Source organism: Peromyscus leucopus, chromosome 10 (genome assembly GCF_004664715.2).
Source record: "Peromyscus leucopus breed LL Stock chromosome 10, UCI_PerLeu_2.1, whole genome shotgun sequence".
In the NCBI taxonomy this organism is placed as follows: Eukaryota; Metazoa; Chordata; class Mammalia; order Rodentia; family Cricetidae; genus Peromyscus; species Peromyscus leucopus.
In genome coordinates, this window is record NC_051071.1 from 5,679,983 (window position 1) to 5,687,671 (window position 7,689).

The window sequence follows — 7,689 nt, forward strand, 5'->3', positions numbered from 1 at the left end:
TTATGTGGGTGTGGCTCTGAAATGAAGTCAGGTTTACCCCCACCAGCCAGGAGGCTCCCAGGCCCACCCAAGGCAGGGAGATTAAAGCTCATCTCTGACAGCAGAGGATGCCTTTGGGGGATATTGAACCTCAGGTCAGATCCACATGATGGCTTCACGCTGTCTCCTCTGACTCCTGTGACCCCTGGAATGTATTCTCAAGACTGAATTTGACACTCAGATTCTCAAAAAGAAAAGCCTCAATTTTTTGTTTGCAACCAAATTTGTCCTTAAACCCACTCCAGATCAAGATCATTGCCTAGTTCATGGCACATGAAGCTATAATTTTACCCTACAATTAGACCTTTTTTTTTTTTTTGTCACAATTTAGGAAAAAATTCAGGTTCCTTATATCCAAGCATTCATGGCCTTGACACCGCCAGTTGCTAGGAGATACCGTGTATCCCACTGAACTCTCTTTACCCCAGCCCTGCTCCCTGGACCTCAGCCTGAGACGCCATCGTGATGTCCCTTCCTGTGTGCACACAGTCTGCTCAGCTTCTGCCTTCTTTGCTGGCACTTAACACCTCTGCTCTCATCTCCTCCTCTGCTCCTCAGCGTTTTCTTCTCCTCTCTCTTTTGTACCCGGGGAACTTTCTCCAAGCACTCTCTCAGCATCCCCACATAAGTACTCTCCTCACACACTCATTCATCAGTTTTGTATAGGGAACAATTATAATTCCCTCAGAAAGCATCTTTCCCCTTTGGAAGGTGGCGAACGAAGATAGTGACATCATCTGAATAAACATCCCCTTCCCCATGTCTGACTTGTCCATAATATAATCCAAGCTATGGTCACATAGCCAGCATCCTTCCACCTTAGTTAAAGAATCACAAGAGCTCATTCTGGCATTTGACCTAATCTGGCAACACACCTGTGCCATCCTCCTCACCCGCTTCATGTATGGAGAACAGTTGTGTATCGGCCGTTAGCCTTTGCCTGGGATGATGAGGCTCACACTTTTAGCTCAGTTATGACCTGGCTAAGCTCTGACCCATGTCTGACTCAGACTCCTGGTCAGCCCACTGACAGAGGTAATGTTGGGAGAAAGACTTACCAAAACTATAGAGGGTATGAAAAGAGCTAGTGTCGAGAGACACACAGGGCTTCCGAAAACACCACTCTCTTTCAATCCAGGCTGGCCGAAACCAAGTGCAAGTATAGCCAGCTGGAGGAGTTTGGAAGTCAAGCCATCCTACCTGCACATCTTTAAAGCCAAGCCACTCCAGCTAGTAAGCAAAAACTTCAGAGATTAAACAATATGCTCCCCCTAATCCCAGGGTCCTTTCAGTACTTTATTAAACATAGCCTTCAAGGTCCTTAAAAACTGGGTGGAAATCTCAAGAGCCCCTGGCTGAACTGAGACAGGGGAAGAGGAAAGACAGGCCAGTTTGTGGCCAGGACCATACTTAGTTTCTTGCCATCTCAGGAAATCCTAGCACTCCATCTAGTGGCTGTCTGGTTCTCCGCACCACAACCATGGCAGCCTTGAGTCAAAGGAATCTTGTGGTGGCCAAGATAGTCCCAAATCCATTGGGTTATATGCCCCATCCGTGACCATATATATATCCAGTCTTTCAAAGTAGATACCCTGGAAGAGAAGTCCCCCTCTCTTTTGTGAGGGAGGGTCTATATCCACCCAAGGACTTCATGCTTAGTTCAACCCTGAAACAGAACAAATGCCCATTGACTTTGTTCCTGGACTATGAAAAGCACAAGAGTTCCCCTCTCCCTTTGAGAACTGAGGCTTCTTGAGGCTGTACAGGCTCCTGTATTCTTCATCTCTATGAATGAGGCCCTGGTGACTCTAGGTATGGCAGGGACCAAAGTTATATTCCTTACCAACAAGGGAGTGACTTTTTCTCCCCTGACCACTTCTTGTTAGAACTTCTGGTTCCTGATCCTTCTCACTGATATTGATAGTATCTGAATCAGTTTGCTACACCACCCCCCTGAGCTGAGGACCAAACCCAGAGTCTTGTGCTTGCTAGGCAAGCACTGTACCACGGAGCTAAATCCCCAACCCCATATATGTTTTTTTTTTTTTTGTTGTTTTGTTTTGTTTTTTGGAGACAGGGTTTCTTTTTTTTCATTTTTTTTATATATATTTTATTTTATTTTTCAATACCATTCAGTTCTACATATCAGCCATGGGTTCCCCTATTCTCCCCCCTCCCACACCCTTCCCATAACCCCAGCCTACCCCCCATTCCTACCTCCTCCAGGGCAAATTCTCCCCTGAGGACTGCAATCAACCTGGTAGACTCAGTCCCTTCCTCCCAGACTGAGCCAAGTGTCCCTGCATAAGCTCCAGGTTTCAAACAGCCAACTCATGCAATGAGCACAGGACTTGGTCCCACTGCCTAGTTGCCTCCCAAACTGATCAAGCCAATCAACTGTCTCACCTATTCAGAGGGCCTGATCCAGCTAGGGGCCCCTCAGCCTGTGGTTCATAGTTCATGTGTTTCCATTCATTTGGCTATTTTTTTTCAATAATTGAGTAGAACCGAAATTTATTATAAGCCACAGTCGTCCTAGGGACCTCCATACTATATATATATAGCCTCCATGGTTCTATGGGTTGTGGTCTGATTGTTCTTTATTTTATATCTAGAATCCACTTATGAGTGAGTACATACCATGACTGTCTTTCTGAGTTTGGGTTACCTCACTCAGGATGATTTTTTCTAGTTCCATCCATTTGCCTGCAAATTTCATGCTTTCATTGAGACAGGGTTTCTTGGTGTAGCTTTGCGCCTTTCCTGGAACTCACTCTGTAGCCCAGGCTGGCCTGGAACTCACAGAGGTCCACCTGCCTCTGCCTCCCGAGTGCTGGGATTAAAGGCATGCGCCACCACTGCCCGGCTCAGTTTGATTTTTATATCCTTCTTCTTTTCCTTTTCCTTTTCGGGTTTACATCCTTCTTTTTTGAATTAAAAAAAAAATTTTATCTTGTGAGAGTTTTGCCTGGATGTATATAAGTGTACTGTATGTGTGCCTGATGCTAGATGAGAGCATAGGATCCCCCAGAACTGGAGTTACTGCTGTGGGATGTTCTGTATGTCAAATTGTTCTGATTGTCAATAAATAAAACACTGATTGGCCAGTGGCTAGGCAGGAAGTATAGGCGGGACTAACAGAGAGGAGGAAAGAAAGAACAGGAAGGCGGAAGAGACACTATCAGCCTCCGCCATGACATGTGAAGATGCTGGTAAGCCATGAGCTACATGGCAACTTATAGATTTATAGAAATGGATTAATTTAAGATATAAGAACAGTTAGCAAGAAGCCTGCCACGGCCATACAGTTTGTAAGCAATATAAGTCTCTGTGTTGACTTGGTTGGGTCTGAGCGGCTGTGAGACTGGTGGGTGACAAAGATTTGTCCTGACTGTGGGCAAGGCAGGAAAATTCTAGCTACAAGTTACACAGAGTTGTGAACCTCTACATGAGTGCTGAGAATTGAACCCAGGTCCTCTGAATGAACAGCTAGTGCTCTTCACCATGGAGCCATCCCTCCGGCCCATAGCCTTCTTCATATGTGCAACAAACAACTTTTTTTTTTTACTGCTTCCTTTTTGATCCTACTGAGGTATTGCATTCCCCTTGTAGGTAGGGACATTATTGTTAAACTTCAGACCTGCTTGAGGCATTTTGAGACTCCAGAGGCCTTTTCTTTGTGTGGCTGTTGTTTTTATTTTTGTTTTCCAAGACAAACTGCTAAACAGTTGCCCTGGCCAGCAGGGCTTCAACGGGAACTCAACCACCCTAAGGACAGAATGATAGGGACAGGAGACACAAAGGAATACACCAAGACAAGATTCTGATCAAGGTGCAACTTTATTTTTCTCCAGGAGGTTTTATATAGTTCCTGCAGGGTGTGTGTGTGGGAAGCAAGAAGCTGTTATCTGCATAGGGTGGGGCAAGCTAACAGGATGTTTGTATAGGATGTTTACAGGGTGAAAGGGTCAAGAGCTCTGACTCAATGTCCTGTTGCTAGGCAACCTGACTGTAAGATGATCTAGTTCCCTGTCTTATGGGAGGGGGGTCTGTATTTTTCCACTAACTAGAGATTCTGTCCTTGTCCCTGACAAACAGTCTTATTAATAAAAACCTGGAGCCAGATATTGGGGTAAAAACTGAGAGATCAGAGGATAGGACAAGCCACAGCCCACCTCACCTTCCAACTCTTTAGCCTCCAAAGAGAGAGCCACTTCCTGTATACTCACATCTATATCCTTTCTGTGCCTGACTTCTCACTTCCTCTCTCCACCCAGCTACATCACTTCCTCTTTCTGCCCAGCTCTGTCACTTCCTATCTGTCTGTACTGACCTCCAGACTTCCATAGTTAGTTCTTGGCTCTTTTCCCAGTGTGGCCTTGAACTCACAGAGATCTAGATGAATCTCGGTCTCCTGAATGCCAGAATTAAAGGCATGTGCTACCATTGCCTGACTTTTATGTTTACTATAGTAGCTGGCTTTTTCCTCTGATCCTCAGATAAACTTTATTGGGGTACACAGATAAAATATTACCACACAGGGTTTCTCTGGGTAGTCCTGGCTGTCCTGGAACTTTCTCTGTAGACCAGGCTGGCCTTGAACTCAGAGATCAGCCTGCCTTTGCCTCCTGAGTGCTGGGATTAAAGTTGTGCACCACCACCAGGCCCAGCTGACTCCAGAAGCTTTTTTATAGCATTCCTGTGCTCTGTTCTATAGTGGCCTGGGCTGTCTTGGACCGCAGATGTCCTTACTATCTCTCTACTATAGACTCTTATATCACCTGACAAGCCCCACCCTCTGCCAGAGCCTGGAATACATCCATTGCTAGAAATTCACTAATGGTCATTCATATTAAAGTTGTCCTTAAAGACCCCAACAACATTCTTCAAAGGTTCTGAAACACAAAAAAAGCTTACAACTATATCATTGGCAGACTCTCTATGCAGCATCCCTATTTGGCAGATGCCTCTTACAGAATGGTCTGGTATCTGAAGGTCATGAATGAGGCTGTGGTCTCAATTCACCCTATGAATTGCATGGTTAAGTTGAGAGAGTGTGGAATCACCCAGGAGACAAAGCCCTGTGCATGCCTGTGAGGGGAAGTTCTTGACAGGGCTAGCTGAGGGGGAAGCCCGACCCTAAGTGTGGGTGGCACCATTCATGGTCTGGGTCTTTGACTGAATAAAAAGGAGAATGCCAGCTGGGCACCATCACTTATCTACCCGCTGACTTTGGAGGCAATGTGACTGTCTGTCACCCTTCTGCAGTCAGAGTGGGCTGTTTCCTTGAGCTGAAAGCAACAGAGACCATTCCTCCCTGAGGCTCTTCTTATCAGATATTTAGTCACAATAGTGAGAATTAGAAAAATAACTATTAAATTTGCCAGTCCTTATATTCTCTTGGGACAGATTCCCCCAGTACCTCCTGGTTCACAGTGTTAGACACTAAGGACAATTTATTTCATATTCTTTTTTTTCCTTGTTTTGATTTTTTTGAGACAAGGTCTCACTAAGTTGTTCTGGCTGTCCTGTAACTCACTATGTAGACCAGGCTGGTCTTGAACTCAGAAAAAACCACCTGCTCCTGTTTCCCAAATGCTGGGATTAAAGGCATGGGGTGAAACACCCATTATATTCTAGTCCACACAGATTATTGGTCCTTATTTGTCTTTGAATGACAGGAACCTCCACCTAAGTTACTCATCTGGACTATCTTTCCTCTGGTCTTTGGGGGTAGGCCACTTCTGAAGTTTCTCTCTGGAAACTGCCTCATTCGGGAGATAGGTAACATTAATATACAAGACAAAAAATCCACTTTAGATCTGATTCTCCAAAAACCAGTCTCATGAAGATTTTTTTTCTTCAGAGACCCAAGTCTCCCTACAAAATGTGGGGCTTTGGGGGCTCAGACTAACTCCAGACACAAGGAGCTTCTCTGATCACTGTGATGATCTCATTTTAACTCTGGATACACAGTGATAACAGAAAGTCTTCCTGAACATAGCAGGGATTTTCAGAACTTGGATTCCCAAGTTCACTTTTAGAGTTAAGACTCTTAAACTGGGAATGGTGGCTCATGCCTTTGATCCAGCACTAGGGAGGCAGAGGCAGGCAGATCTCTGTGAGTTTGAGGCCAACTTTGTCTACAGAGTGAGTTCCAGGACAGCCAGCGCTACACAGAGAAACTCTGCCTCAAAAATCCAAAACAAAAACAAAAACAACAAAACAATCTTCTGTGTTGCTCATGGCCATCAATATGGCTTCAGGTGGTAGCACAGACCAGACATCCACATGGCCTTTGGTGGTAACATGGGCCACAGACATGGACCTGGTCTTAGTTAGGGTTTTCTATTGTGAGGAAACACCATGACCACGGCATTTCTTATAAAGAAAACATTTAATTGAGGTGGTTTGCTTACAGTTTCAGAGTTCAGTCATTACCATCATGGCAGGGAGCATGGCAGCATGCAGACAGATGTGGTGCTGGAGCTGAGAGTGCTACATCTTGCAGGCAACAGGAAGTCGACTGACTGCCACCACAGACCCCCAACATGGCCCCTTGTAGTAGCATTGACCATGGACATCTGCATGGCCCTCAGCAGCAGACCATGGACATCCGGATGGTATCTGGTGGTAACATGAGTCGCAGGAATGAATCCAGTCCCCAGCTGCAGTAGGACCATGGACCCAGACATGGCCCTCAGTGGCAGCATGGGCCGTGGACATACATGGCCTCAGGTGATTGCATAGGCCACTCATGTCAACATGGCCCTTGGTGGCAGCACGGACCATGAATATCAACATGGTTTCAGAATATGACATAGACCACGTGCATCTATATGGCCCTCTGTGGTAACATGGGCCATAGAAATGAACCTGGCCCACAGACATCAGCATGGCCTACGGTAATAACACTGGTCATGGACATCAAGTTGTGTCCCCACCAAAAAGCCCAATCCAATAGTTTCAAATGTGGCTTCATGCCCAAAGTCTAGACCAATAGTTTCAAAAAATCACCTTGCCCCATATCCCTTCTACCCAATCCCTAGTTGCCAAAGCATGTAATTCCCGGTGTGTGTAAAAACTCTACTCCTGGGCCTGCACCACTGCCACATTTTCCTCCATCTGCTGTGTGGTGGCCCAGGTCTGAACCTGACAATAAAAGGACCCTTATGTGCTTGCATTGGAAACCAGCTCCTTGGTGGGCTCTGGGGGTTTTGTGAAATGAGTACAACAGTTTATTGAAGGGAGGAGAGAGAAAGGTCAGAAAAGGGGGCAGAGACTGGTCCCTGGGATGAGAGTAAAGGGAAAGGGGGAGGGGGAGGGGGGAGGGGGAGGGGGACGGGGGAGGGGGAGGGGAGGGGGAGGGGAGGGGGAAGGGGGAGGGGGGGGGAGGGAGGGGGAGGGGGGGGGGGGGGGGGGGGGGGGGGGGGGGGGGGGGGGGGGGGGGGGGGGGGGGGGGGGGGGGGGGGGGGGGGGGGGGGGGGGGGGGGGGGGGGGGGGGGGGGGGGGGGGGGGGGGGGGGGGGGGGGGGGGGGGGGGGGGGGGGGGGGGGGGGGGGGGGGGGGGGGGGGGGGGGGGGGGGGGGGGGGAGGGGGGGGGGGGGGGGGGGAGGGGAGGGAGGGGGAGGGGAAGGGGGACGGGGAGGGG